The sequence below is a fragment of the Scyliorhinus canicula genome, chromosome 16 (assembly GCF_902713615.1).
Source record: "Scyliorhinus canicula chromosome 16, sScyCan1.1, whole genome shotgun sequence".
Lineage (NCBI taxonomy): Eukaryota > Metazoa > Chordata > Chondrichthyes > Carcharhiniformes > Scyliorhinidae > Scyliorhinus > Scyliorhinus canicula.
The window spans coordinates 77,232,719-77,256,892 of NC_052161.1; the positions used below are offsets into that span (position 1 = coordinate 77,232,719).

General features: G+C 45.9%; 1 protein-coding gene and 1 long non-coding RNA gene across 6 annotated transcripts in view; one reads left to right on the forward strand and one right to left on the reverse strand.

Moving 5' to 3' along the window:
- mypn (myopalladin) overlaps positions 1–24,174 on the forward strand; it is a 356,035-nt gene that overhangs the window by 91,279 nt on the left and 240,582 nt on the right. The window lies entirely within an intron of this gene.
- The window catches only part of LOC119979670, a 236,983-nt gene continuing 230,414 nt past the window's right edge, over positions 17,606–24,174 (reverse strand). Inside the window, exons 3-4 of the long non-coding RNA XR_005463765.1 lie at positions 20,438–20,501; positions 17,606–17,630 (exon numbers count right to left, since the gene is read on the reverse strand). This is a non-coding gene — a long non-coding RNA (uncharacterized LOC119979670). The remainder of the gene's footprint in view (positions 17,631–20,437; positions 20,502–24,174) is intronic.

Genomic DNA, 24,174 nt, shown 5'->3' on the forward strand with positions numbered 1-24,174 from the left:
GTCCTTGTATATGGGTTGTGTAATGCCCCCTTGTGGTAGTGTCACCTCTGGGTGTCTTGACTGCCCATTGGTCGTGTCCTATTCTATGTGTTCATTAGCTATATGTCTGCATGTCATGATGTCTCTGGTGCTCCCTCTGTGATGCATATCACCACCTACCGTACTTTGCTTCCTGAAGTCGATGACCAGCTCTTTGGTTTTGGTGGCATTGAGGGATAGATTGTTGTCGCTGCACCACTCCACTAGGTTCTCTATCTCACTCTTGTATTCTAACTCATCATTATTCGAGACCCGACCCACTATGGTCGTATCATCAGCAAACTTGTAGATGGAGTTGGAATCAAATTTTGTCACGCAGTCGTGTGTGTACAGGGAGTATAGTAGGGGGCTAAGTACACAGCCTTGCGGGGCCTCATATTGAGTACTTTTGTGGAGGAGGTGTTGTTGTTTATTCTTACTGATTGTGGTCTGTGGGTTAGAAAGTCAAGGATCCAGTTGCAGAGTGAGGAGCCAAGTCCTAGGTTTTGGAGCTTTGATATGAGCTTGGCTGGGATTATGGTGTTGAAGCCGGATCTGTAGTCAATAAATAAGAGTCTGATGTAGGAGTCCTTGTTGCCGAGATGCTCTAGGGATGAGTGTAGGGCCAGGGAGATGGCGTCTGCTGTGGACTGGTTGCGGCGGTATGCAAATTGCAGTGGATCAAGGCGTTCTGGGAGTATGGAGGTGATGCACTTCATGATCAACCTCTCGAAGCACTTCATTACGGCTGAAGTCAGGTCCACTGGACGGCAGTCATTGAGGCACGTTGCTTGGTTTTCCTTTGGCACCGGTATGATGGCGGTCTTCTTGAAGCAGGTGGGGACTTCAGAGTGGAGTAGGGACAGGTTAAAGATGTCCACGAACACATCTGCAGCTGGTCCACGCAGGCTCTTAGTGCACGACCAGAGATTCCGTCTGGACCCGTCGCCTTCCAAGGGTTCACTTTCAGGAAAGCCAACAGCAGATCGTTGGTTTCCTGCTTGAACCGAGCATAGAATGCATTGAGTTCAGCAGAGAGGGATGCGCTGCTGCCGGAGATTCTGCTCGGCGTCGCTTTGTCGCCCATCATGTTGTTTAAGCCTTGCCACAACCGCCGAGAGTCTGTAACGCTAGTCTGTGACTCTAGCTTGATCTGATATTCTCTCTTGGCATCTCAGATGGCTTTGCGGAGGTCGTACCTGGATTTCTTGTGTAGGTCAGGGTTGCCTGACTTGAATGCCTCAGACCTGTCCTTCAGTAGGGAGTCAATCTTGCGACTGAGCCACGGCTTCCGGTTGGGAAACATATGGGCTGCTTTCTTTGGAATGCAGTCGTCCACACATTTGCTGATGAAGTCTGTGACGGTGGTGGCATACTCATTTAAGTTGGTCGCTGAGTTCTTAAATATGAACCAGTCCACTGTCTCCAAGCAGTCACGTAGGAGCTCTTCTGTTTCCTCGGACCAGTACTGCACGACCTTCGTAGCTCGATTCTCCCGCTTGAAATGCCGGGAGAATGAGCACCGTCTTATGGTCTGATTTCCCAAAGTGCGGTCGGGGGATGGAATCGTTGGCACCCTTGATTTTTGAGTAGCAGTGGTCAAGAGTGTTGTTGCCCCTGGTGGGACAGGAGATGTGCTGGTGGAATTTTGGCAGTACACTCTTGAGGAAGGTCTTGTTGAAGTTCCCGGCCACGATGAACAAGGCCTCCGGGTGTTCTGTTTCGTAGTTGTTTATAAATGTGTACAGTTTGTCCAGCGCCTTCCTCACTTCTGCCTGGGGTGGGATGTAGACCGCTGTGATAATGGCTGAAGTGAACTCACGTGGAAGATAGTATGGACGGCACTTCACGGTCAGGTATTCCAGGTCCGGGGAGCAGTAGGTCGCCAGGGTTGCCACATCCAAGCACCAGGAGGAGTTGATGAAGAGGCAAACCCCTCCACCTTTTGCTTTGCCTGATGACGCGATGTGGTCAGCCCGGTGAATTGAGAAGCCTTCAGGTTGTATGGCACAGTCCGGTGAGGCGGGGGTGAGCCATGTCTCTGTGAAACAGAGCACACAGCTGTCTCTTACTTCCCTCTGAGAGGTAAGTCTTGCACTAAGTTCATGCAGCTTGTTTTCGATCGCTTGGCCGTTTGCCAGGAGTATGTTGGGGAGAGGAGTCTTATAATCGCGTTGCTTCAGTCTCACCTTCAGACTGCCATGTTTCTCTCGCTTCCTCGGTCGGCGGCTGCAGCTGGATAGTCCCGGGATCCGATGGGAGAAGTCTGACCCTGTGGAAGGTAGGTGTTTGCGTCTGGCGGGGCCCAGGATGCTGGTGCGGACCAGGGCGCTGGTTCTGTTTCCGGGGTCGCGTCTGGCATGGTCCCGGGAGCTGGTTGATGTAGTGTAGCTGCCGGGGGAGTAGGTTTGTGATCCAGACGTGTCCCGACGTTCTGCGAGCACGGGAATACCTTGTCCTCGCTTGTGTCCTCGCGCGGGGTTTCATTAATGCATGATGAGCCAGCTAACCGGAAACATTCGCTCTATGGCATTTAGAAGAAAGTTGCAGGGAGCCTACTCTCCATTTCAAGGAGAGTCTAGGAGCAGAGGGCATAATCTCGGAGAAAGGGATTTCCCATTTAAGACAGAGATGAGGAGGAATTTCTACTCTCAGAGAGTGGTGAATCTGTGGAATTCTTCACTGCAGAGAGCTGTAGGGGCTGGGGAGTTAAGTATGTTCAAGGCTGAGATAGACAGATATTTAGTCAGTCAGGGAATCTCGGGTTATGGGGATATGGTAGGAAAGGTGAGTTGAGGATTATATCAGATCAGATCGGTTGTGATCTTATTGAATGGCAGAGCAGACTAGATGGGCCGAATGGCCTGCTTCTGTTCCTATGTCTTGTAGTCTTATGTTTTGAAGGCCATGGCGGGGCGGAAGAAAAAGAGTGCCCGCATGGCACAGACCCGCCCGCCGATCGGTGGGCCCCGATCGTGGGCCAGGCCACCGTGGAGGCACCCCTGGGGTCAGATCACCCCGCGCCCACCCCAGGAACCCGGGGCCCACCCGCGCGGCCAATCCCGCCGGTACAAGAGGTTGTTTAAACCACGCCGGCGGGAAAGGCCTGTCAGCGGCGGGACTTCGGTCCATCGCGGGCTGGAGAATCACCGCAGGGGGCCCGCCGACCGTCGCGGTGCAATTCCTGCCTCCGCCGAATCTTGGGGGGCGGTGAATTCGGGACACGGCCGGGGCGGGATTGATGCCGGCCCCGGGTGATTCCGCCCCTTAAGACCATAAGACATAGGAGCAGAATTTGGCCATTCGACCCATCGAGTCTGCTCTGTTATTCAATCATGGCTGATATTTTTCTCATCACCATTCTTCTGCCTTCTCCCCATAAGCCCTGATCCCCTTATAAATCAGGAACCTATCAATCTCTGTCTTAAAGACCCTCAGTGACTTGACCTCCACAGCCTTCTGCGGCAAAGAGTTCCACAGATTCACCACCCTCCGGATGAAAAATTCCTCCTCATCTCAGTTTTAAAGGATCTCAGTCTGAGGTTGTGACTTTGGGTTCTAGTTTCTCCTACTAGTGGAAACATCCTCTCCACGGCCACTCTATCCAGGCCTCTCAGTATCCTTTAAATTTCAATAAGATCCCCCCTCATCCTTCTAAGCAACGAGTACAGTCTCAGAGTCCTCAACTGTTCCTCATACGACAAACTCTTCATTCCACGGATCATTCTTGTGACCCTCCTCTGGACCTTTTCCAAAGCCAGCACATCCTTCCTTACATACGGGGTCCAAAACCACCCACAATCCTCCAAATGGGGTCTGACCAGAGTCTTATGCAGCCTTAGAAGTACATCCCTGCTCTTGTACTCTCGCCCTCTCGATATGAATGCTTTACCTTCCTAACTGCGGATTGCACCTGCACGTTAACCTTAAGAGAATCTTGAATTAGGACTCCTAAGTTTCTTTGCGCTTCTGATTTCCCAAGCCTTTCCTCATTTAGAAAATAATCTATGCCTCCATTCTTCCTATCAAAGTGCATAACCTTACGCTTTTCCACATTGCATTCCATCTGCCACTTCTTTGCCCACTCTCCAAATCCTTCTGCAATCCCCGCTAACTCTTACAAATGTTAGTCCACTAATATCACAAACAATTTTTGTAGTATTCTTTGTGTTGCTTATTTCAGGATGGTTGGTGTAGTGTTCACAAAGACCACAAAATAGCTTTAACTTAAACAAAGCTATTCATTTATTTACATTACTAATTTAGATTCGATACATACTGCTTAAGAATACACAATTGATCAATAACATTTAACTACACTCATCTATAGCTAATCTCACAACTGGTTTAAACTACGATCTAACCTCACTTGCACTATCTGCTCATCTGACCTTCACTAGCTAACTCCTACATAGACTCCTCCCCCAAGGTCTAGCATCACCGCGGTATATAGTTGTAACTGTAGCTCCCTTTAGTGGCTACTCTTGACACTACATTAGCCCTTGCAATGCTGATAGTTATGATAAAACCACCTCCCCCTTTCTTTGTAAAAGAAAATTATTATAACATTGGTTGTGATATTTTATTTAATCCTGACCTTACAGGTGTAATTCTGACTATTACCTAGTAGGTGTCATCAACTCACTATAATCCTGTACATTAATTCGTAATACCTGTTACATCACTTAGATGAGCAAAGGTTTCATTATACAGTCATCAAAAATTAAATCTCTCTGGCGGTTTTCTTCTTCTCGTAGATCATCTCAATGGAATATTCAAGGTGTTGGATTGTTCTGCCACAGCAACTTGCTGTGTCTGTGCTAAGTAAGGGTCTGGAAAGGCAAAGTCCTTGAATATGTTATCAAGTGGTACAACATGTGCAGGTTAGGTGGATTGGCCATGATAAATTGCCCTTAGTGTTGGGTGGGGTTACTGGGTTATGGGGATGGGGTGGAGGTGTTAACCTTGGGTAGGGTGCTCTTTCCAGGAGCTGGTGCAGACTCGATGGGCCGAATGGCCTCCTTCTACACTGTAAATTCTATGATCTATGAACATTCGAAAGCTGAGGTTAAACTTTATGCTTGACATGCCGCAATGATCATCTGTTTCTCCTGAACAGCAATCCCTGTTCTGTTTTTACTAAGTATGACCTTGATGCTACTTGTTTCAGAACTATTGCAACATTTTGCAGTCTCCTTCTGGATTCTGAATTCTCATAAAGTCCCTTTCTCGAAGTTCAGACAGAGGTTTGGTTTGTCTATTGTAGACCTCTTGTTGCTTCTTTTTCTTTTTCCGTGATATATTCACATATCTTTTTATTATCCATTTCAGGATTGATCTCTGGTAATGTGGTTCTTAGTCGTCTACCCATTAACATTTGAACAGGTGATAGAAAATGGTGTCGCTCTGCATGCTAACAACGGCAATGGTATGTCTTGACCATCTTCACTCGCTTTGCGGAATAACAAAGAACAAAGAACAAAGAAAATTACAGCACAGGAACAGGCCCTTCGGCCCTCCCAGCCTGCGCCAATCCAGATCCTTTATCTAAACCTGTCTCCTATTTTCCAAGGTCTACTTCCCTCTGTTCCCGCCCTACTCCTACTCCTTTCTCTGCTTTTCCTTTAGACTGGGGATAACATGGGATCGAAGTAATATGATTGAAATTATATTACTTTGCAAACTGTGTCCACTCCCAAGTCGAGAAATATGGACTATTGTCAGAGACAATGTTAAGAGGTATATCATGGGGTGCAAAAATTGATATTGTTGCCTTTATCACCGATCTGGCAGTCGAATCTTTCAGCATTACGACCTATAGAATGTTGGAGTAATAGTCTATGACTATCAGATAGTCATCACCCTGGAAATAGAATATATTCATGCCCACTTTGTTCTATGGACTGGTAACGATTTCCATCATTTGCATGGTTTCTTTGCTCTGTGCAGGCTAATTCATTTGATAAATTGGACATGCTTGACCATATTGGCTGATATCTCTGTTTATTTCCGGCCAATACAACAACTGTCTGGCTCTCCTATGACACTTTTTGATGCCTTGATGACCCTCGTGAATCTGCTGTAAAATCCTTGAATATAAACTGGCAGGAATCACTATCCTATCTCCCTTGAGCAGGAAACCATCTACTGTTGAAAGATCATCTCTTATATCTCGAAAAGTAGATCGACATCCAGCAGGCCATCCTGTTAGGTATTGTTTCACCTTCTGGAACCTCAAATCCTTTGCGGTTTCGGCTTTTATGGACTTAGCTTGCATCAGACACTGGTAGTATCTCGGTAATTAAACGAGCTTGAGATTCCACTATTTGGACTATCTCTGTTTCAGCATCAGTGGTTGCTCTGGATTCTGATGTGTCAGCATCAGTGGTAGCTTTGGAGAGGTCATCCAAACACCTAATTCTTCCCTTCACTCTTCACCTTGGTCAGCTGAAATACTGGTTGAGTGAATTCTTTCAACTAGCTGCAATCTTCCACAAGCATTCACTCCAATTAATGATGATTTCTCATCCTCTACCACCTCAAAATCGATGATATCTTGATGTTCCCATTCTTAACAACAAAGCAGCATGATCTTCCTGTGACTATCTTGTTACCATTGTAATCTTCGAGCCTACAAATGGAATGCTTTATTAGTGGTTTGTCAATAGCTTGCTTTAAAGATAATGGGCGCTGCCCACGACGGGTCGGAGAATAGCGGGAGGGCGTCCCCGACATTTTTCATGCCCTCCCGCTATTCACCCCCCACCCCCCCCCCCCCACGGCCGCCCCACAACACGAATCGCTGCTCGCCGTTTTTTACGGCGAACAGCGATTCTCCGCAAGCCAATGGGCCGAGTTCCCAGGCCTTTACGGCCGTTTTTACGGCAGCAAACACACCTGTTTGCTGCCGTCGTAAAAACGGCCGCAACATGCCCGTTCTGGGTAGAATCGGGTCCTGGGAGGGGACGCGGAGGCTGCCGTGAAACACGGCCAGTTTCATGGCAGCCTTTACTATTCGCCGCATTTGCTGAGAATCACGCCCAATATTTGCGTGCGCTCCTGTGTCAATTTTAAATGGTATTAATTCTCCATTTATTTCTAATAAGGCATTCCATTCCTTAATTATCTTTGAGAGCTCTTTTAGTGGTCTTTCTCCTTGATACAGTAAATTAATCCTCGTGATAGCTTCTATCATGAAGGTATCCAAAAGTGAATATGGTGAGCAATCCTCCCTATCTGCTACGGTATTGGATTTTTTCTCTTCACTCTGCATACTTTGGATCCGTCTGAAATCACTATAGGTCTTTTTAAATTTGGTTACTGGAACAGTTGCTGATGAACGACACTGTGCTGCTAAGTGGTTTAGTTTGCCACAATTGGAACATTGTTTGCCTTTCGCCAGGCAATAATTTTTACTGTGGGCGTGTCCACAGCGTGTGCACATTATCATGCTCATGACATCACTTTCACAAATGTTGTACGCAGTTTACTTTGCTGCAACACAGCAACAATGGCATCAGCCACGTTTTGTGATTTCGCGCTCTTTTCCTTTGCCACAAATTCTGCATATTCGTTCGATGCCTGTTTGCTGGCATTACACATATTAATAGCATCTTTAATCAATAAAACTGGTCATCTTAGCATTTTCTCGCACTAATGTTTATCATTTATCCCAAACACAACTTGATCACGCAGCATAGAATCGGAGGCTGGGGAATAATTACAGGACTGGGCTCGCAACTTTAAAGTTATGATGAAGGAATCTACTGACTCTCCCCTTAACTACAGTCATTTTCTTAACGTATAGCACTCATAGACTTTTTTCTGGTGCATTAATCTCTGTTGCACCATGTTGTATTTATTTTATCCGCTCTCTCTCCACAGATGTTGTCAGACCGGCTGAGACTGCCCAACATTTTCTCTTTTGGTGCAACATTAACTTTCTTTAGTATCGTACCCAATTTAGAGCAGTAAGATCCTTGGCTTGTGGTCAAGATTTAATGTTTCGTAGATTTCTTCTCCATCTGTACATGAGCATAAAGTTAGCGTCTTGCGGCAGCTTCCACACTGTGCATTGAACACTTCTGCCCACCAAGTGTCTCTACAGCTCTGAGTAACGAACAGAACAATGGAGTGTATGAAACATCTGGAATACAGCTTAAATTTTAGTTTAACATCAGCTAAGGAACATATGTGAAGACTTAATGTACAACTGACAGAGGCGGATTCTCCTGTGTCACAACTGTGTAATGTTAAAATTGGGAAGACTTTTTTCATATTTTCATCTTTTAAATTTTGTTAATTAGTAAGCCTCATTTTGAACCTTTAGTGCATGTAATTCGTTTGGGTTGATTTTTTATCTGCGCTTTATGTCGCAAAATTCAAAGTTTAGCTGTAAGTAGCTTTGTGACCTCAGTCAAATAGCCACGAGGAAAGCTTACCTCTAAGATGTCTCCTCTACATTTCCTTCGCTTTTGACCTCTGCTGTTTTCCATTGCATTAAACTAGACAAGACCTCTCATTTCTTTCAAAAAGACTCTAAAGGGTTTGTTTACATTTACTGGTGCCATTTACTTCGGAATGGTTGAGAACTGGCGCAATTCCCGTCAGACATGTGTCTGCATGGGTTTCCTCCGGGTTCTCCGGTTTCCTCTCACAGTCCAAGATGTGCCGGTTAAGTGGTTGGCCATGCTAAATTGCCCCTTAGTGTCTGAAAGGTTAGATGGGGATACTGTGTTACGGGGATAGAGTGAAGGAGTGGGCTTAGTTGAGTGCTCTTTCCAAGGGGTGGTGCAGACTCGAGGGGCCGAATGGCCTCCTTCTGCACTGTAAATTCTACGATTCTGATGGTAGGTGATACATTCATATCACACAGGTCATTTGTAGAATTCCTTTGCTCCTCCAAGTGCATCTTTGGACATATGCAAGGAGGCAGATAGACCAATATGGAAGTCTTATGATGTAGTGACTAGTAGTATCCCGGCCTCAGAGTTTGAAGTCCCAGGTTTGTCTCCCATTCCAGGACTTGATGATCAAAGAAGGTGCGGTCTTAACGTGGCCAGACAGGTATCAACCTGTAAATCCTTCCAAACGCACGTCAATGGCTGGAGGTAAGAATGGGAAGGATTCCTGATCAGCCATGTGATGGAGAGAAATTGGAGCCTTCACCATCACTATCCAAAGCTGTAGACTATCCCATGCCTGTAAATGTGTGTGTTCCCACAGCAACTTTAACTCCTTGAGTAAACCGTAACACCACCACCACCAGGTGGCCTGGTGGGTAATCTTTGAATATGGGTGAAACTTACAACAAAGTGGTCGAATAGGGGACAACAATCATTGTGGCCTTCGGCTCAAAGGACATTGTAATCCATCTGATGCCTTTTCCAAATCAGAAGGAAAAGAGGTCGTATAAGTGAACAAATGAGTGAAAAGGAAGCAAAGATCGAGGCATGAGTCTATACATGAACAATGGAAAAGATCAGCACCTGACCGAATAGATGGTTGCTGAAATGAAGATGGTGTATGAGCTATGAGGAAGGTTGCCCGTTTGTCTCCCAATAACCTTTCCTATAGACGCTATTATACCATCCCTGAAAGGAAGTGGAAGTAGATTTGACTCAGTTGTCATTGGCTGTGTCAGCTCTAAAGCGCATGTAATTTGCAGATGCCCTTGAATCTGTTGTGGCCAATGAAGATAATTCCCATGCTTGCTGCCTTAAATGGCTGCTCGGATCAGCAGGTATGGTTGTGACATTTTTCCTTTTCTTCTGTCGTGTGATGCCACAGAAAGAGTGGCATACAGTCTGTTGGCTGTTAAATCGGGTGTGAAGTACTGACATGTAGCCACTTTGTTCCGATTAACATCCCGTCAGATGCTGTCCCTCCAAAAAGCTCAGGAAAATGGGATTTATTGAAAACGACAGGTGCAAAAAGAAGATAAGGATTAGTTCATCTGGATGTTCTTATCTACCGTATGTAGCTCAGTATATGGCACCCACAGATGTCAATTATATATCGTTGTGAAGAGCACTACGTGTAATGCACTCATTCTTCACTTAAACATAACTGCGGAGCTCCTGATGATATTTTTCAGACCTCAGACTGCGTTCTGGTAGAAATCTGCAGCGGGATTCTCCATTGGCAGGATCTTCCAGACAGCTGGCAGCGTACCCACAACAGCGTGGGGTGGCAACAATGGGAAACTCCATTGGCTGGCTGCGGGAACAGAGAACCCTGCCGCCGGTGGGGCGGGGGGGGAGGGGGGTAGCAATAATTGGCGTTTACTCTTGTCATCAGTTTCCTTTTACCCACCCAACTACGATTGACAGTAATCCTGCAGCTGCACAATTCATTCTCTAAATCCCACGTGGGGTTTTCAATAGCTCACTAAATCTCTGCTTGTATTTTTCAGACATTAAGCCGGAACAAAAACAGCATGTGCCTTTCTTGACTTCAGGGCTCCAAAAGCACTTTACAGCCACTGCAGTAATTTTTGAAGTGTGGCCACTGTGGTACCATAAGAAACATGGAAGCCACTGAAAACATAACAAGGTCCACACAATGTAACAATAACCAAATAGTTTGTAGCGATGTTGATTGAGGGCCAAACATTGGCTCGGACACCAAGAAGCACTCCCATTTTCTTTCTCAAATAATGCCATGGGTTGCTTTATGTCGACTTCTGGCCGGGCCTTACATTCACATGTCAGCACAGAGGTGTTGCCTCCAAGAATTCAGCGATGCCTGTACGGCGCTGAAGTGTCAGCCGACATTATGCCCTCAAGCATCTGAAGTGGAATTTGAATCCGTAACGTTCTTACTGAGAGTCAAGAATGCTACCACTGAGTGTAGGCTGATGAAGAGTAAGAATAGCACACTTTACAATATGATAGTGTGCAATGTTTATTACATTCCGGCATTAAAAATACAGAGTGTTTTACTACTGCATGAGAGTACAAGTTGTTCTGCCTAAACGTCTTTGTTCTACTTAGTGGATTGTGAAGAAGTCAAGCATTGCAAAAATCCATCTGTCATCTCCTTCTGCAAAATTGGGCAGTAGACTGAATTTAGCAAAGCTTTCACGCAAAACCTTGAACTAGATTGGCGCTACTTTGATTAAAAAACCTTTCTCGACAAGTTTAGATGCACGTTGATGCTCTTTTTCTCCTATGTCAGTTTTGTACAGCGACTTTATTTGTTGTGACTGTCTCTTCAGTATTCAGCCGGAGTTCTCTGTTTCAGTGTCTAAGTTCTCCCACCAGCAGAGAATCTGGACTGGTCCCCGCAGGCGTGGAAAGCACCTCCGAAGTGACATTCCATGGCATTTTTTAAAGGGAGCTCCAATCTCTATTAGCTGCTGCAGCAACACCCCCAACCACCCAGGATCACAGGCAGGGCAACCCCCACCTTGTGCTGACAAGGCCCCCCTCAAAACCTAATTCAGCGCCCCCCCTCACCACCCCAGACACCCTCCTCCATTCTTGCCCTTCAGGCCCTGCCCTTATCGGTGCCAACCTTGCAGTCTGAGGAGTGACAAAGTGGTAGGTACCCTTCCAACAATTGCTCCCAGGGTGCCAAGGTGGGTCCTTCCTGGGAGGTGAGGGTCAGGGGGGCTTGTAGTGGGGTGGAGACCTCAGGCCAGTGGTCTTCCTTGCGGTGGAGCTCCTTTCACTGTTCTCCCCAAATGCAGCTTAAAAACCCATTCAACAGTCACTCAGTATGTAAAAGTTAAAGTTCCCCCATAATAATGTGAAAATGTGCTAATCTGTATCCCTATACCATTCAAACAGTAAGTCAGTGTGCAAGAAATAAAATGTTCTCATAATAGAGTGCGAATGATCCAATCTATACTCCTAAATCCTTTAAAATGTCTGTTAGCATGCATGTTTAAAGGTCTGTGAGTTGCAGGTGAAAGTTATGCCTTTAATGTGCTCAAAATCTTTGAAGTGGTTTTCACACAGTTAATTTCATTGCCTTTGGAAGTATTGATGTTAGTGTGTATGGCTAGGAGGCTGAATGCTTTGAACTGGATTGTTTACATTAAAATTCACACTCCATGCTTGCTAAAAGGATTGTGATTGATAGCTCGCTGCCAGCTCAAAGCGATAAATCAGATTGTTTATTTTATGTTCATTTTTATAGGTCTGCAGGGATCTATTAAGTCAGACAGTAGCTATTTCCCTAACAACTATTTTTTAAATGAGTTTGCCTTTTTGCTCTTGAGAAAAGACCAGCTGTAGGGGCTTCCCCTTCACTTTCTATGAAGCACTCGAGAACAACATTGGACTCAACACCTCTCTCCACAGATGCTTCCAGACCGGCTGAGTTTTTCCAGCACTTTCTATCTGATTTCAAGCCTCCCATGTAATTTGTTAATCCTAACAATAGTATTTTTAATTGGCTGCCATAGTCGCAGATGATCATTGGCTACTTTCCCCTTTGAGGGGCAGAACTGACTGGTGGTAATTTAACCTGAGGATCACCACACCTCAGGCATGGGACAAGGTTGAGAAGGTGGGGCCTTCATGAATAACCTCAGCCGGTACAGGAATTGGACCCACGCTGCTGGCTTTGCTCTGCATCACAAACCAGCAGTCTAGACAATTGAGCTAAACCGGCCCCCAAAGTATGCCTCCAGTGGAACAATCATTAAAGGTGGCTGTTCACTGTCTTCAAATTAAAATTAAAATCACTTATTGTCACAAGGCTGTTCGGGGAGGCTGTTACGAGAATCGAACCATGCTGCTGGCCTGCTTGGTTTGCTTTCAAAGCCAGCGATTTAGCTATGTGCTAAACAGCCCCTTGTATGCATTATATGAGGAGATTCTGTCCATAAGTAGCCATTGTGCATAGAGGTGGATAATGCCTTCAAGCTGGAACTTATGTGTGTTTGTTTCAGCCTTCTAACACACAAAGACAACAGAAGTTGTTTGTAAATGCATATAATTAAAAGCAGCTTAATATTGTGATTAATTGACAGTGCCTGCAGAGAGTATTATTTATTGGCTTCAAGCCAACATGCCTAAAATAAGTGACTGAAATGGCAGGCATGGTATTCTTAGTAGCACCTTGCTCAGATGAACTTCACGGAGCAATGGAGTTAGTTTTCTCCAATTCCAGAACACAGAATATAGTCAGGAGTAGGCCATCTGGCCCCTCGAGCCTGCTCCACCATTCAATGAGATCATGGCTGATCTTTTGTGGACTCAGCTCCACTTTCCGGCCCAAACACCATAACCCTTAATCCCTTTATTCTTCAAAAAACTATCTATCTTTACCTTAAAAACATTTAATGAAGGAGCCTCAACTGCTTCACTGGGCAAGGAATTCCATAGATTCACAACCCTTTATAGAACATAGAACAGTACAGCCCCTTCGGCCCTCGATGTTGTGCCAAGCAATGATCACCCCACTTAAACCCACGTAACCCGTATACCCGTAACCCAACAATCCCCCCCATTAACCTTACACTACGGGCAATTTAGCATGGCCAATCCACCTAACCCGCACATCTTTGGACTGTGGGAGGAAACCGGAGCACCCGTCTGACCTGGGTCAGACAGTGACCCAGCCGGGAATCGAACCTGGGACCCTGGAGCTGTGAAGCATTGATGCTAACCACCATGCTACCGTGAGGCCCCTCTTCTTTGAAGGAAGAAGTTCTACACCTAACAAGATGTCCTACACCTAACGCCTTAAGCACCACCTCTTTGCAGCTTTCAGTTTTCCAGGGGACTTGTCAGGAATTTGAAGAAATTTGGGTACAATACTAGTTTACACCCCACTGGTTTGCATCCTGGGCTTATTTTAATGGAGTGTGATATTGGCGCGGTATAAAATCATCCGGTTAGTTTCCTGAAGGATGGGCAAGATTGAAATTGCCCCATCGTCTTATTTTTCTGCAACCAAAGCTATTTTTTTTTCTCTTTTTTTCCCCCTTCTGAGCTCCAGCCTTCATTCTTACCTAAGGTGATTTTTATAACTCGTCACAGCATTGCTCTCTATTTCCATCCCGCCTTCATTGGAGTCAGTTTTGTGTATCTAACTGTAGAGTTAAGTGGAACATCTAATCCATATTTTATTGCTTCAGTGAGATGAGGGTTAGCTCTAATCTGCTGAAAGAATCGATGACACACAAACCTCTTAGTCCAGAACAGGGTATGGCATTATTGGCAAATAATCATGGTTAATATTGCTGAGTTGAAGGTCATGATTCCATCTGTTGCTCTAGTTGATATCATGTTTCACCCTGTGTTTTGAATAGCAAGGTTCAAAAATCTATCCAGCGTTTTTCTCCCTAAGCTCAAAAAGACCCTGAGTTGTATGGCAGTTTCTGAACTTAAGTGATTAAAACATGTTACGCCTCTTTGCTTGAGTCATTGATAAGTTCCTCTATGTGATTGGTTAATTTTAATCTATCACATTCTGTTTAGGATTGAGTGAAATGAACTGCTTTCTTTCTGGTACACATATAATCCGGTATTTTTTTAAAAGTAAATTTAGAGTACCCGATTATTTTTTTCCAATTAAGGGGCAATTTAGCGTTGCCAATCCACCTACCCTGCACATCTTTGGGTTGTGGTGATGAGACCCACGCAGACATGGGGAGAATGTGCAACTCTACACGGACAGTAACCCGGGGCCGGGATCGAACCCGGGTCCTTGGCGCCTTGAGGCAGCAGTGCTAACCACTGTGCCGCCGTACCGCCATACATATAATCTGGTGTGGTAATATATGAAGACTGTGACACTTTTGTACCAATTGGTGTAAATTAATTGATCTTAAGAATACTATTAATTTCCCCTGTTACGCTACCCCGGGCAAGTGCATAGTCAATTCCAGCCCCACATGACCCAGAGTCACAACACAAGTGAATTAACAAATAATTATTTGAAAAATTCCCAATTCTTTGGCCGTTGTCTGCCCAATAATTACAGTCACCAAGTTCATAAGTTAAAACACAATTACTGTTTATTTGTAACAAGATTATTGGACCAACAAGCAGCAGATATAGTTGGTTGAATATTCATAATTACCTAACTCCTATTGTGTCTTGCTTTCCCATCCTCTACACACACAATACAGACAAATACAGAGGTGGGGAAGGGAAAAAATGTAAATGCAAGGGAAAAGAGTCTTTGCTTCAGATGGTGGTTCCTTGCAGGCTTTCTCCATGGTAGGCTTGTAAATCACAGTCCTTGTTTTGCAGCAGTTACTCATAATTTTCCTGGAGAGACAGAGTCATTGTTTCCTCAGACTTTGCCCTCAGTTCGTGGCCTGCCTTCAGGTCCTGTTGTCAGGACTCCAACACCCACAGGCTCAGTGGAGAGAGAGAAAGTTAGATGGATCTTTACCTCTGTGCTTCCAAAGTCAAAAGAGAAAGTAAAATGGAACCTCCTGGCTCTTAAAAGCATTCCAGTGGGATAATATCCAATCATCACCTTTTACCGAGCAGAGCACAACCTTTTGGGCCAATTCATTGGCCTTCAGCCAAATCAATCCAAACCAAGTCATCCCTGATGCCGGCCAGTCATCAATCACTAGTCTAATACAGCACCGCTTTCATTTGAATTAAAGGCACAGGCCACTGCTTCCTTCTGTTTGAATTAAATGCACAGGCTGCCTTAAAGACACATGTCCATAAATCATCCATGGATCAAAAATGTATCGGCAAAAATAAAAGAAAGGGGAAAATACGTGGAAAAAATGGGAACAAACAGGAAGGACGCTTTCACCCCTTGAGGAAGAAAGTTTCCATATCCTAGAAAGGAAATCTGAGTTGACGCAGAATTTTAGTGCAATCTGTTTGTGACCTGCAAGTGTTCAACTGGTTTAATTATAATAATGCAATACTCTCAGACCATAGAACATACAGTGCAGAAGGAGGCCATTCTGCCCATCAAGTCTGCACCAAACCCACTTAAACCCTCATTTCCACCCTATCCCCATAACCCAACAAACACTCCCAATCTTTTTGGACACTAAGGGCAATTTAGCATCGCCAATCCACCTAACCTGCAGGTCTTTGGACTGTGGAAGGAAACCGGAGCACCCGGAGGAAACCCACGCAGACAAGGGGAGAACGTGCAAACTCCGCACAGACAGTGACCCAGCGGGGAATTGAACCTGGGACCCTGGCGCTGTGAAGCCACAGTGCTATCCACTTGTGCTACTGTGCTGCCAAAATATGGCTAGAATGACTCGGAGTGAAGAAATGGACAGACAGATAGCAGGTATATATTGAGAGACTTGGAAATTCATATATTTTTGAAAGTGTCAGGATAAGTTGACCTAACTATTAAAATAAACTTAAAAAAAAATTAAATTTAGAATGCCCAATTCATTTTTTCCAATTAAGGGGCAATTTTAGAGTGGCCAATCCACGCTACCCTGCACATCTTTGGGTTCTGGGGGCAAAACCCACGCAAACACAGGGAGAATGTGCAAACTCCACACAGACAGTGACCAAGAGCCGGGATCGAACCTGGGACCGAGGCGCCGTGAGGCAGCAATGCTAGCCACTGCACCACCAAGCTGCCCGCTATTAAAATAAACTTACAGGATTCCAGGCTTTACAAGTGGAAGCAGAGAACACAAAAGCAAGGAAGTTATACTGAGCCAATAACAAATCCCAGGTTAGACTCGATATTTTGTGTAATTCTGTATGCACATTCATCACAATTAGCAAGGTTGTCAAGGGCTCAGAGGGTGCAGAGGTTTAGTCGGATGGTACGAGGGTTGAAGAACTAGTTATGCAGAATGACCAGCGGGCATTATCTCGATTCCAACAGAGAGGGTTAAGGGGAAACTTACTAAAAATTTCATAATTATTAAGGATTTTGATCGAGCAAATGAAGAGAAACTGCTCTCAATGGCAGGAGGGTCATGGGGTATGGAGTGACTGTTGTTTTCCCGCCTTTGCCATTCGGTCAAAGGTGGGAAGGTGACCTCATGCACAGAGGCCAATTGAAGTGTTTAAACGTGGCCAATTAAGGGCTTCTTCCCGCCGCCGCTGGCTGATAGGACCCCTCTTCGGCGAATGGGCCTCCATTGAAATGGCATCATCTGTCCTTTACAACACATTCCATCTCTTGGAGACAAACTGACTGGTCCCGACATATCCTGTTTACCTATTGGAAGGATGGTGTGCTTCCATGGCCTTTCTTTTCTCCCGGGTGCAGCCCCAGCTGTGGCCACCACTCCTGGTGGCACTGTTGAAGCTGCTAAGCTGCCAGACATCCAATTGGCTAGCATCACCTGCGAGTGGGTGGCTGTCCTCTTGAAGGACAGCAGCTGAGTAGTTACCTGCTTCCTGGAAAGTGAGGCCATGGGTCCTTCAAATGACTGAGGAGATGTTCCACCAAAAGCTGTCCTCATGTGGGTCTATGTTGCTGTGTGACAAAGGGGCAGCACGGTAGCATAGTGGTTAGCATCAATGCTTCACAGCTCCAGGGTCCCAGGTTCGGTTCCCGGCTGGGTCACTGTCTGTGCGGAGTCTGCACGTCCTCCCCGTGTGTGCGTGGGTTTCCTCCGAGTGCTCTGGTTTCCTCCCACAGTCCAAAGATGCACGGGTTAGGTGGATTGGCCATGCTAAATTGCCCGTAGTGTCCTAAAAAGTAAGATTAAGGGGGAGTTGTTGGGTTATAGGGTGGATATGTGAGTTTAAGTAGGGTGATCATTGCTCGGCAATACATCGAGGGCCGAAGGGCCTGTACTGTTCTAAATCTAAAGTGGACCAAGGTGTGCAAGGTTAGGATTATTTGCCTGTTTTTATATCTGGCAATAGGGGTACAACTCTTAAAGGGGTGCAGGAGCAGAGGGACCTGGGTGTATATGTGCACAGACCATTGAAGGCAGCAGGACAGGTAAAGAGAGCAGTTAAAAAAGTATATAATATCCTGTGCTTTAATAATAATAGCTTATTGTCACAAGTAGGCTTCAATTAAGTTACTGTGAAAAGTCCCTAGTCGCCACATTCGGGCACCTGTTCGGGAAGGCCGGTGCGGGAATTGAACCTGCGCTGCTGGCTGTGTTCTGCTTTACAAGGCAGCGATTTAGCCCACTGTGTTAACCAGCCCCTATTAATATTACCCCTATTAAAACTACCCCTATTAATAGTGATATAGAGTACAAGTGGGATTTTCCGGTCACTCCCGTCCTGAGGCCAGAAATTCTCACCTGATGTCAACGGACCTTTAAATGGTCCATCAAATTTTCCGTCCCACCCGCGCCGATTTCTGTGGTGAGCAGGACCGGAATATTTATCCCAACAAGATCAAGGAGGTTATGCTGAATTTATACAAGACACCAGTTAGACCTCAGCTGGAGTATTGTGTAAAGTTTTGTGCAACACACTATAGGAAGGATGTGAACACATTGGAGAGAGTGCAGAAGAGATTTACAAGGGTGGTTCCAGGAATGAGGGGCGAGATTCTCCGCAAATGCGGAGAATCGTAAAGGCTGCCGTGGGTCATGCCCACTTCCGGGGCCGATTCACCCCCCCGGGTGGGGCTAGGAGCACGGCCCCATGCATCACGGCGGCGCGGCCTTGACGACGGTCTTCAAGGCCGCACGTCAAGCATCACACCGGCTGACGCGCCCGATGACGTCAGCCGCGCATGCGCAGGTTGGACAATGCCAACCCGCGCATGCGCAGTTGCCGTCTTTTCCCTCAGCCGCCCCGCAAGACGTGGCGGTTTGATCTTGCGGGGCAGCGGAGGGAAAGGAGTGCGTCTGTTACGGATGCACGGCCCATGATCGGTGGGCACAGATCGCGGGCCTATGCCCCCCTTGGTACGGCCGTGGTACTGCCATGCCAATCAGGCCCCCAGATGCCCCAAACGGGCATCTGGCGCCCGTTTCACGGCGGCAGCGAGCAGGTGTGTTTGCTGCCGTGTTCAAACGGGCGTGAAGGCCCGGCTGCTCGGCCCATCAGCCTCGGAGAATCGCCGCTCGCCGTAAAAAAAGGCAAGCGGCGATTCATGGCGTGGGTCAGGCGTGTGGCGGGGGGGGAGAATAGCGGGAGGGCATGAAAAATGTCGGGAGGCCCTCCCGCTATTCTCCCACCCGGCGTGGGGGGTGGAGAATCGCGCCCGAGAAACTTCAGTTATGAGGATAGATTGGAAAGGTTGTGACTATTCTCCTTGGAGAGAACACAGAGAGGAGATTTGATTGAGATGTTTAAAATCCTGAGGGGGCCAGACAGATTAGATAGGGAGAAACTGTTCTGCTCGCAAAAGGATCAAGAACTACAAGGCACAGATTTGAAGTGATTTGCGAATGATGCAAATGTGCTGTGAGAAAAAAAAACCTATTCACACAACACATGGTTGAGGTCTGGAATGCACTGCCTGGAAGTGTAGTGGAGGTAGGTTCAATCGAGGCATTCAAGAATTAGGAGAAGAAGTCGGCAATTCAGTCTTTCGAGCCAGCAAAATATAGATAGATTGGAGAGTTGGGCAGAGAAATGGCAGATGGAGTTCAATCCAGGCAAATGCGAGGTGGTGCCTTTTGGAAGATCTAATTCAAGAGCGGTCAATGGAAGAGTCCTGGGAAAAATTGATGTACAGAGTGATCTGGGAGTTCAGGTCCATTGTACTCTGAAGGTGGCACACAGGTTAATAGAGTGATCAAGAAGGCATACAGCATGCTTGCCTTCATCGGATGGGGTATTGAGTACAAGAGTTGGCAGGTCATGTTACAGTTGTATAGGACTTTGGTTAGGCCATATTTGGAATACTGCGTGCAGTTCTGGTCGCCACATTGCCAGAAGGATGTGGATGCTTTAGAGAGGGTGCAGAGGAGGTTCACCAGGATGTTGCTTGGTCTAGAGGGTGCTAGCTATGAAGAAAGGTTGAGTAGATTAGGATTGTTTTCGTTGGAATGACGGAGGTTGAGGGGGGACCTGATTGAGGTCTACAAAATTATGAGAGGTATGGACAGGGTGTATAGCAACAAGCTTTTTCCAATAGTGGGGGTGTCAATTACAAGGGGTCACGATTTCAAGGTGAGAGGGGGAAAGTTTAAGGGAGATGTGCGTGGAAAGTTTTTTTATGCAGAGGGTGGTGGGTGCCTGGAACGTTTTGCCAGCGGAGGTGGTAGAGGCGGGCACAATAGCATCATTTAAGATGTATCTAGACAGATATATGAATGGGCGGGGAACAGAGGGAAGTAGATCCTTGGAAAATAGGTGACAGATTTAGATAAAGGATCTGGATCGGCGCAGACTGGGAGGGCTGAAGGGCCTGTTCCTGTGCTGTAATTTTCTTTGTTCTTTGTTCTTTATATTCAGACCATGGCTGATCTCTTCCCTGATCTCAAATCCAAATATATATTATGGTTTGCACCTGTGAAAGGCTACCCAGACTGGCAAAATCAATACTTTTACAAAAGATCATCAACATTGTATTAACTTACCAAATAGAGGAGAAGGTTAGAGAGGGGTTGCATTTTAATTGCTTCCATATTAGGTAACTGAATACTGCAAGTGAATCAAAAAGACATAAATATTAGTTCTTTAGGATGCTCTCGGTATTAGATCACATTTAATGCAACAGAATGTGAGGTGACCCCTTTAATAGGATTAGACTCCCCCCCCCCCCCCCCCCCCACAAGCGGTTTGCACTGCTGCCTCACAGCATCAGGGACCCAGGTTCAATTCCGGCCTTGGGTCACTTTCTGTGTGAAGTCTGCACGTTTTCCCCGTGTCTGAGTGGGTTTCCTCCGGGTGGTTTGGTTTCCTCTTGCAGTCCACAGATGTGCAGGTTAGGTAGATTGGCTATGCTAAATTGCCCCTTAGTGTCCAGGGATGCGGAGGTTAGGTTATGGGGTTACGGAGATAGGGCTGGGTGGATGGCTGAGTGGATATGGGTAGAATGCTCTTTCGAAGAGTCTGTGCAGACGTGATGCTCTGAATGGCCTCCTTCTGCACTGTACAGATTCAATTCTATGAAGAAAGATGTCCACACTTCTGGCACTTCAATCTTCAATATTGGTAATACAAGTTGATAAAACAGAAAAATCACTCAGAATCACAGGCTTTGTACATGAATGCATTGAGTACAGAAGATAATGCAAAGCCTTACTGGGTTATGGTATAGGGTGGAGTTGTGGGCATACGTAGAGTGCTCTTTCCAAGGGCCGGTGTAGATTTGATGGGCCGAATGACCTCCTTCCGCACTGTAAATTAGAAGATTCTATGATGCAAAATAAATCATTGATTTGGCCATAATTTGTGTGTTGTGTCCAATTTTGGCTGTGCACCTCTCGGGAGAATGTCACATGCTGTAAGCAAAGTGTGGAAGAGATGGATTAGGATTATAAGGGCGGCGTGGTGGCACAATGGTTAGCACTGCTGCCTCACAGCTCCAGTGACCCAATTTCAATGCTGGCTTTCGGTGACTGACTGTGTTCTCCCGTGTCTGCGTGGATTTCCTCTGGTGCTCTGGTTTCCTCCCACAGTCCAAAGATATGCAGGTTAGGTGGATTTGCCATTCTAAGTTGCACCTTGGAATCCAAAGATGTGCAGGTTCGGTGGGGTTACGGGGATAGGGCAGAGGAGTGGGCCTAGGCAGAGGGTTGGTGCACCCTCAATTACCTCCTTCTGCACTGCAGGGGTTCTATCATAATATTAGGGATGAAAGATCTTGGATGGAATTCTCTGGCTGTTGAGATTCGCTGTTCCCGCTGGCAGCGTTCCAATGGGAAATCTTATTGACAAGCGACGGGACTAGTGAATCCAGCTGCCAGCGAATGGCGTGCCACTGAGAAATATGTGGCTGGGGGACCAGAGAATCCCATTTCTTTTTGCTATGAGGCAGATGTTATGTACGAGAGCGAGACAGGCAAATTTTAGTTACTTTCTCTCACCAACTGTCCCTAAGTAAAGGTGTTCTGAGTTTATTTTTAAAGCATGTTGTGGCATGTTTTTTCAAACCCTCAGTTTGTGTGACTCTATTTGCTATTAACTTGCAGCAAACTCACATTAGGATTAACTCAGAAGGTTAGTTTATTTCACGTGCAAAAACGAGGTTTTAAGTGTTCACAACTTTCCACTCCAACACACACCAAAATGGGTTAGGGGTGGGGGAGGAATTTTGCAACTATGGATAGTACAAGAACCACAGAAGTGAACATTAGCTCACATGATTTCCATCTCTGAGAAGTCAATGTCCAGAGGCTTGATTCCGTTCTGGCTGAGTTTCGTCTCAATGGGCTGTATTCTCTGTTTTTGGGACTATGTCCCCACGCTGTTGTAAAAACTGGGCCACATATTCGTTGCCCAGCAGAGGGCGAGCAGGTAATACTGGCAGCTTTTGCTGCAGATACGGGCTCACCACTTCCGGGTCGGAGGGCGCGCATACGCATGGCGGCGGCCTCCAGCGGCCGCGCCGTGCTCCATGGCAGACTCAGACTGGATTAGTCTGTTAAAAGTTCTGTAGGTATATTGAGTTTTGTGATAGTTCAGGTTGCAGAGCTAGTTCACCTGCTTTTGTTGATTATAATAGGTCTACCATGAGGTGTGCAATTCCATGGGCTGAGAGACAATTTTTTTTGTTCTTGCAATTCTTAGTAATGTGACTTGGAGCAGCCATCTTTTTTGATTAAGCAGAAAGTCCATCTGTTAAACATGGCAAAACAATAAAGTTTAGGATTTATTTTATTTCATATGGATCCATTACAGGGCTAAAGAAAAGGGGACAGTTTTTACTAGTAATTGGGATGATTAAGAGGAGATAAGACATAGAAGCAGAATTAGGCCACTCGGCCCATCGAGTTTGCTCCACCATTCAATCATGGCTGATATTTTTCTCATCCCCATTCTCCTACCTTCTCCCCTTAACCCCTGGTCCCCTTATTAATGAAGAACCTACCCATTGGCTGTGGCTATCCTATCAGAAAAAGGTGTGGTATTAGAACCAGTAATAGCTTTTATATAAAGGTCTAAAGGTTTTTAAAAAATGATTTGGGAACAGGTACTAGATAGTTAATTATTTCCCAGGTGTCACAGATATTGCCCAGAGATGGGCTGATTTCTTCCATCAGTCCTGTAAAATTCAATGACCCAGAAATCTCTGTCAACAAGGGAGAAAAATCTACTTGACCTCATCCTCAATCGACCTGTCATAGATGCATCTGTCCATCACAGTATTGGTAGGAATGATGACAGCACAGACCTTGTAGAGACGGTCCCGTCTTCACACTGAGGATACCCTCCATCCTGTTGTGTGGCACCAGTGCCGTGCTAAATGGGACAGATTCAGAACAAAATCTAGCAGCTCAAAACTGGGAATCTATGAGGTTCCGCTGGCCATCAGCAGCAGCAGAATTGTATTCAATCACAATTTGTAACCTCATGACCCAGCATTTCCCACATCTATCATTACCATCAAACCAGAGGATCAAACTTGGTGCAATAAGGAGTGTGGGTGGAAAGTGTACCGAAAAATGAGAAGCCAATCTGGTGAGTTATAGGACAGGATTATACACCTAACAAACACTGGAAGCACAGAGCTCACCAATCCCACAACAGATCACACCTAAGCTCTGCAATCCTATCAGATAAAATCCTGAATGCTAGCAGATAATTATACAACTGACCGGTGGTGGAAGCTGTACAAGAATCTCAATTCTCAGTAAACCCAGTGTAACGGACAAAGGTGAAGCATTTCCATTTTCATCCGGAAGTGCTAAGTGGATGATCCACTTTGGCTTCTTCATGAGATTGCCAGCATCATGAATGCCAGTCTTCAGCCAATTCGATTCATTCCACATAAATGGCTGAAGAGACTAAATACAGCAAAGTTTATGGGCCCTGCCACATTCCAGTCCAGAGCTAGGAGGGCCGCTAGCTACAACTTTGGCATCTACTTGACATTGAGGAAAATTGCCCAGGTTTCCCCCGTCCACGAAAAGGAGAACAAATCCAACTCAGTCAATTACCATCCCATCAATCTATTCTCAATCATCAGCAAAGTGCTGGAAGGTGTTGTTCACGATGCTGTCAAACAGATGTTTGATGCGCATTAAGGCTCAGTGTGTGTTCCGCCAGGATCACTCAACTCCTAACCTCTTCACAACCTTGGTCCAAAGATGGAAAAAAGAACTGAACTCAAAGATGAGGTAAGGGTGACTGACCTTGACATCACGGCAGA